Below are 7,709 nucleotides of genomic sequence, written 5' to 3'. Positions count from 1 at the left end.
GGCACTTCGAATGCCAGTGTTTTTGTTCATTGTGGCTGTCGAGGCCTGAACATGTATGTAATTTCGGCACGGAGCCGTGTTTTTTCCTTATTTTCGTGCGCTAAGTCTCGCCTGTTGATTATCTGAAACGCTTCACCAAGCGTGAGTCGCCCCGTGTCAAGGTGACGAGTGAGGTATCTGTATCCCGGAGGCGTAGGAGTCCCTCGGCTCGATCGGCCTTGTCGTCTGAGGCTCCTCTAGCTCAGTTAAAGGGACCCCTTGGCCGCTCTTCGATGAGCCGAGGCCAGGGGTAGCGATATCAGTACGAACAGAGGCGGAGTTGGCTCGAAAATGGGAACCTGGTTGGTCGGAGCCTAGCTGGGTTGCCCGTCAGCGGGGCTGACGCCGGAGTTGATCAGCCGAGGCCTCGGGTCGGGCTGGCGCCCTTGGAAGATGGTTGGCCGAGGCCCCGGGGGTAACCGGCTGAGCCGCCTGCTCGGGCCGGATTCCCGGAGAAGTCCCCGGACCGCGTCGCCGTCCGAGGCTGGGTCAGACCTCGCTGAAGGCGTCGTCGATGCCGAGGGTGCTACAGCCCCCTTCCAGCGTGAAGATCCGAGCCTATAGGATCAGATTATCTTGTAGCGTGTGCCTTCTGCGGCCGCCGAGGCCAGAAAACACACCCTCGCTGCGTTGTAAAGCCGCGTCTCTTTTCCTCTTATTCCGAGCATCTGGACTTTCCGTCGGTAACAGGGATGTTTGTGTGGGCGAGAGTTGCTTCTCGCGGAAGGTGATGAGTGAGGTATCCGTATCCCAGAGGCGTGGGAGTCCCTCGGCTCGGTCGGCCTTGCCGCTTACGCGTACTTTCGCCCGTCCACGAGGCCCTGTCACCGATCCAGTCGAGAAGGCTTGAAGGACCGCCTCGGCAGAAGAGCTTCCGAACGTGAAGACTTGTTCGGTCCGCGGAATCACTTTATCCGAACGCGAGTTACTTATCGCAGAAGGTGATGAGTGAGGTATCCGTATCCCGGAGGCGTAGGAGTCCCTCGGCTCGGTCAGCCTTGGCTGCTTACGTGTACTCCGTCGTTTCCAGGATCCGCTTTTCGAAGTAGTCAAAAAGCACGAAAGAAATTCTACTAAAAAGAGATCCTTTTTCGAGGAAAATTTCGACGCGGAGGGGGTCTCCCCCCTTTTAGCCCCCGAGGGAGGGTCGGGCTTTGCCGAGGCGAGGCCGACCCTTCCTTGATGACTAAACTTTGCGTGGGTGCGAGGTATATGAACAACTTGAAAACATCTTAAGGGTAGAAGCGACGTAGCTGTTTGATGTTCCAAGCGTTGCCGTAGATCTCGCCTTGATTGTTGGCCAGCTTGTATGTTCCGGGCTTCAGGACTTTGGCGATGACGAATGGCCCCTCCCAGGGGGGCGTGAGCTTGTGCCTCCCTCGGGCGTCTTGCCGCAGCCGAAGCACCAGATCACCCACCTGGAGGTCTCGAGACCGGACCCCTCGTGCGTGGTAGTGTCGCAGGGACTGCTGGTACCGCGCCGAGTGTAGTAAGGCCTTGTCCCGAGCCTCTTCCAGCTGGTCCAGCGATTCTTCTCGGCTAGCTTGGTTGCTTTGATCGTCGTAGGCCCTCGTCCTCGGGGAGCCGTATTCCAGGTCAGTGGGTAAGATGGCCTCGGCCCCGTAGACCAGGAAGAACGGCGTGAAACCCGTGGCTCGGCTCGGCGTCGTCCTCAGGCTCCAGACCACCGAGGGGAGTTCCTTCATCCATCGCTTGCCGAACTTGTTGAGGCCGTTGTAAATCCGAGGCTTGAGCCCTTGTAGAATCATGCCGTTAGCACGCTCTACTTGCCCATTCGACATGGGATGAGCCACGGCAGCCCAGTCCACCCGGATGTGGTGATCCTCGCAAAAATCCAAGAATTTTCTGCCGGTGAACTGGGTACCGTTGTCGGTGATGATGGAGTTTGGGACCCCGAAGCGATGGATGATGTTGGTGAAGAACACCACCGCCTGCTCGGACCTGATGCTGCTCAGGGGTCGGACCTCGATCCACTTGGAGAATTTGTCGATGGCGACTAGCAGGTGCGTGTAGCCCCCGGGCGCCTTCTGCAAGAGACCGACGAGGTCCAGACCCCATACAGCGAAGGGCCAGGTGATGAGTATCGTCTGCAGAGCCTGAGCGGGCAGGTGGGTCTGCTTCGCATAGAATTGGCATCCTTCGCAGGTGCGGACAATTCTAGTGGCGTCAGCCACCGCCGTTGGCCAGTAGAAGCCTTGCCGGAAGGCATTCCCGACAAGGGCTCGAGGCGCTGCATGATGGCCGCAAGCCCCCGAGTGTATTTCTTGCAGGAGTTCCTGACCCTCGGCGATGGAGATGCATCGCTGGAGGATGCCCGAGGGGCTCCGGTGGTAGAGCTCCTCCTCATCGCCCAGCAAGACGAACGACTTGGCGCGTCGAGCTACCCGCCGAGCCTCGGCTTGGTCGAGGGGTAGCTCTCCCTGGCGGAGATATCGCAGGTACGGGGCCTGCCAATTTCGATCAGGCGTGGCCCCGCTTTGCTCCTCCTCGACGTGCAGCGCCTCGGCCCCTGGGGCCGTGGGTACCTCGGGCCGAACCGAGGGCGCCTCGGGCTGAGCCGAGGGTGCCTCGGGCTCGGGCGAGTCGCCGACCTTGACGGAGGGTTGGTGCAGATCCCGGGAGAAGACGTCCGGGGGGACCGTCGTTCGCCCCGAGGCTATTTTAGCCAGCTCGTCTGCAGTCTCGTTGTAGCGCCGAGCGATGTGGTTGAGCTCGAGCCCGAAGAACTTGTCTTCCAGGCGCCGAACCTCATCGCAGTAGGCCTCCATCTTCGGGTCGCGGTAGTGGGAGTTCTTCATGATTTGGTCGATGACGAGCTGCGAGTCACCGCGGGCGTCGAGGCGTCTGACCCCTAGCTCGATGGCGATCCGCAACCCGTTGACCAGAGCTTCGTACTCGGCCACATTGTTGGACGCCGGGAAATGGAGGCGTAGCACGTAGCGTAGGTGCTTCCCGAGGGGTGAGATGAAGAGCAGGCCCGCGCCGGCTCCCGTCTTCATCAGCGACCCGTCGAAAAACATGGTCCAGAGCTCCGGTTGGATCGGAGCCGTCGGCAGCTGGGTGTCGACCCATTCAGCTACGAAGTCCGCCAACACCTGGGACTTGATGGCTTTCCGAGGGGCGAACGAGATCGTTTCGCCCATGATTTCCACTGCCCACTTTGCGATCCTGCCCGAGGCCTCTCGGCACTGGATGATCTCCCCCAGGGGGAAGGATGACACCACAGTTACCGGATGAGACTCGAAGTAGTGTCGTAACTTCCGCCTTGTCAGGATCACAGCATACAGCAGCTTCTGAACTTGCGGGTAGCGGGTCTTGGTCTCGGACAATACTTCGCTGACGAAGTAGACTGGCCTCTGAACGGGCAAGGCATGCCCTTCTTCTTGCCTCTCGACTACAATCGCGGCGCTAACCACCTGAGTGGTAGCGGCGACGTAGACCAAGAGGGCTTCTCCATCAGCTGGGGGCACCAAGACAGGCGCCTTTGTAAGGAGCGCCTTCAGGTTCCCGAGGGCTTCCTCGGCCTCAGGGGTCCAAGCGAAACTTTCGGCCTTCCTTAAGAGGCGGTGAAAGGGAATTAGGCTTACACCTAGTTCCTATATAATTTTGGTGGTTGAATTGCCCAACACAAATCTTTGGACTAACTAGTTTGTTCTAGTGTATAAGTTATACAGGTGTCAAAGGTTCACAACATAGCCAATAAAATGACCAAGTGTTGGGTTCAACAAAAGGGCAAAGAGCCAACCGTAGGCCCTCTGGTCTGGGCGCACCGGACTGTCCGGTGTGCCACCGGACAGTGTCCGGTGCACCAGGGGACTCCAGCTCGAACTCGCCACCTTCGGGAATTTCCAGGGGCTCTCGCGCTATAATTCACCGGACTGTCCGGTGTACACCGGACAGTGTCCGGTGCGCCATGGAGAAGCGGCCTCAGGAACTCTTCAGCTTCGGGAAAAGCCAACGGCTCGTCCGCTATAATTCACCGGACATGTCCGGTGTGCACCGGACTGTCCGGTGTGACTCCAGCACAACGGCTATCCCGCGCCAACGGCTACCTGCAGAGGCATTAAATGCGCCGCAGCGCGCGCAGACGTCAGGTTTGCCCATACTGGCGCACCGGACAATGAACAGGAGCTGTCCGGTGCGCCACCGGACATCAAGGGTGGCCCACAAGTCAGAACTCCAACGGTCAGATTCCAACGGCACTGATGACGTGGCAGGGGCACCGGACATGTCCGGTGTGCACCGGACTGTCCGGTGCGCCATCGAGCAGACTGGCTCCCCAACGGCCACATTTGGTGGTTGGGGCTATAAATACCCCAACCACCCCACATTCATTGCCATCCAAGTTTTCCAACTTCTAACCACTTACAAGAGCTAGGCATTCAATTCTAGACACATACAAAGAGATCAAATCCTCTCCAATTCCACTCAAGCCTTTAGTGACTAGCGAGAGAGATTTGCCGTGTTCTTTTGAGCTCTTGCGCTTGGATCGCATTCTTTCGTTCTCTTTTGCTCTTGTGATCAACACTCAATTGTAACCGAGGCAAGAGGCACCGATTGTGTGGTGGCCCTTGCGGGGAAGTTTTGTTCCCGGTTGATTGAGAAGAAGGAAAGCTCACTCGGTCCGAGGGACCGTTTGAGAGAGGGAAGGGTTGAAAGAGACCCGGCCTTTGTGGCCTCCTCAACGGGGAGTAGGTTTGCAAGAACCGAACCTCGGTAAAACAAATCTTCGTGTCTCACTTGCTTATTCGCTTGGGATTTGTTTTGCGCCCTCTCTCGCGGACTCGTTTATATTTCTAACGCTAACCCGGCTTGTAGTTGTGTTTATATTTGTAAATTTCAGTTTCGCCCTATTCACCCCCCCCTCTAGGCGACTATCAATTGGTATCAGAGCCCGGTACTTCATTAGAGCCTAACCGCTCGAAGTGATGTCGGGAGATCACGCCAAGAAGGAGATGGAGACCGGCGAAAAGCCCACTACAAGCTACGGGAGCACTTCATCGGAAGAGTCCCGCACCAAAAGGAGGGAGAAGAAGAAGAGCTCCTCCAACAAAGGGAAGGAGAAGAAATCTTCCTCTCACCACAAAGAGAAGAAGGAAAAATCTTCTTCCCACAAGCCGCATCGGAAAGGCGACAAGCACAAGAGGATGAGGAAGGTGGTCTACTACGAGACCGACACTTCATCAACATCGACCTCCGACTCCGATGCGCCCTCCGTCACTTCTAAGCGCCAAGAGCGCAAGAAGTATAGTAAGATCCCCCTACGCTACCCTCGCATTCCAAAACATACACCTTTACTTTCCGTCCCATTAGGCAAACCACCAACTTTTAATGGTGAAGATTATGCTATGTGGAGTAATTTGATGCGATTTCATCTAACCTCTCTCCACAAAAGAATATGGGATGTTGTTGAGTATGGTGTACAGGTACCATCAATAGGGGATGAGGACTATGACACGGACGAAGTGGCCCAAATCGAGCACTTCAACTCCCAAGCCGCAACTATCCTCCTTGCCTCCCTAAGCAAGGAGGAATACAACAAAGTACAAGGATTGAAGAACGCCAAGGAGATTTGGGACCTACTCAAGACGGCGCACGAGGGTGATGAACTCACCAAGATCACCAAGCGGGAAACGATCGAGGGGGAGCTCGGTCGCTTCCGTCTTCGCCAAGGGGAGGAGCCACAAGACATGTACAACCGGCTCAAGACCTTGGTAAACCAAGTACGCAACCTCGGGAGCACAAAATGGGATGACCACGAAGTGGTTAAGGTTATTCTAAGAGCTCTTATTTTCCTTAACCCCACTCAAGTACAATTAATTCGTGGGAATCCTAGATATCCACTAATGACCCCCGAGGAAGTTATCGGGAATTTTGTGAGTTTTGAATGCATGATTAAGGGCTCCAAGAAGATCAACGAGCTTGACGAGCCTTCCACCTCCGAGGCGCAACCGGTGGCCTTCAAGGCAACGGAGGAGAAGAAGGAGGAGTCTACAAGTAGACAACCAATTGACGCCTCCAAGCTCGACAACGAGGAGATGGCCCTAATCATCAAAAGCTTTCGGCAAATTCTCAAGCAACGGAAGGGGAAGGACTACAAACCCCGTTCCAAGAAGGTTTGCTACAAGTGTGGTAAGCCCGGTCACTTCATTGCAAAATGTCCTATGTCTAGTGACAGTGACAGGGGCGACGACAAGAAGGGAAGAAGAAAGGAGAAGAAGAAATACTACAAGAAGAAGGGCGGCGATGCCCATGTTTGTCGGGAGTGGGACTCCGACGAAAGCTCAAGCGACTCCTCCGACGACGAGGACGCCGCCAACATCGCCGTCACCAAGGGCCTTCTCTTCCCCAACGTCGGCCACAAGTGTCTCATGGCCAGGGACGGCAAAAAGAAGGTAAAATCAAGGTCCTCCACTAAATATGAAACATCTAGTGATGAGGATGATGATAAAAATGAGGAGGATAACTTGCGCATTCTTTTTGCTAACCTTAACATGGAACAAAAGGAAAAATTAAATGAACTAATTAGTGCCATCCATGAAAAGGATGATCTCTTGGACTCCCAAGAGGACTTCCTAATCAAGGAGAATAAGAAACATGTTAAGGTTAAAAATGCTTACGCTCTACAAGTTGAAAAATGTGAAAAACTGTCTAGTGAGCTAAGCACTTGCCGTGAGATGATTGACAACCTTAGAAATGAAAATGCTACTTTAAATGCTAAGGTTGATTCACATGTTTGTAATGTTTCAATTACCAATCTTAGAGATGATAACGTTGACTTGCTTGCTAAGATTGATGAATTGAATGCATCTCTTGCTAGCCTTAGATTAGAGAATGAAAATTTAATTGCTAAGGCTAAAGATTTTAATGTTTGCAATGCTACTATTTCCGACCTTAGAACTAAGAATGAAATGTTGCATGCTAAGGTTGTAGAACTTAAATCTTGCAAACCCACTACATCTAATGTTGAGCATGTTTCTATTTGCACTAGATGTAGAGATATTAATGTTGATGCTATCCATGATCACCTAGCCTTAATCAAAAAACAAAATGATCATATAGCTAAACTAGATGCTAAAATTGCCGAGCACAACTTAGAAAATGAGAAATTTAAATTTGCTCGTAGCATGCTTTATAATGGGAGACGCCCTGGCATCAAGGATGGCATTGGCTTCCAAAGGGGAGACAATGTCAAACTTAATGCCCCTCCTAAGAACTTGTCTAACTTTGTTAAGGGCAAAGCACCCATGCCTCAGGATAACGAGGGTTACATTTTATACCCTGCAGGCTATCCTGAGAGCAAAATTAGGAAGATTCATTCTAGGAAGTCTCACTCTGGCCCTAACCATGCTTTCATGTATAAGGGTGAGACATCTAGTTCTAGGCAACCAACCCGTGCCAAGTTGCCTAAGAAGAAAATTCCTAATGCATCAAATGATCATGCCATTTCATTTAAAACTTTTGATGCATCTTATGTGCTTACTAGCAAATCCGGCAAAGTAGTTGCCAAATTTGTTGGGGGCAAACACAAGGGCTCCAAGACTTGTGTTTGGGTACCCAAAGTTCTTGTATCTAATGCCAAAGGACCCAAAACAGTTTGGGTACCTAAAGTCAAGAACTAAATTTGTTTTGTAGGTTTATGCATCCGG

Source organism: Zea mays, chromosome 8 (genome assembly GCF_902167145.1).
Source record: "Zea mays cultivar B73 chromosome 8, Zm-B73-REFERENCE-NAM-5.0, whole genome shotgun sequence".
Taxonomy (NCBI): Eukaryota; Viridiplantae; Streptophyta; class Magnoliopsida; order Poales; family Poaceae; genus Zea; species Zea mays.
This window is presented reverse-complemented; position numbering follows the sequence as displayed.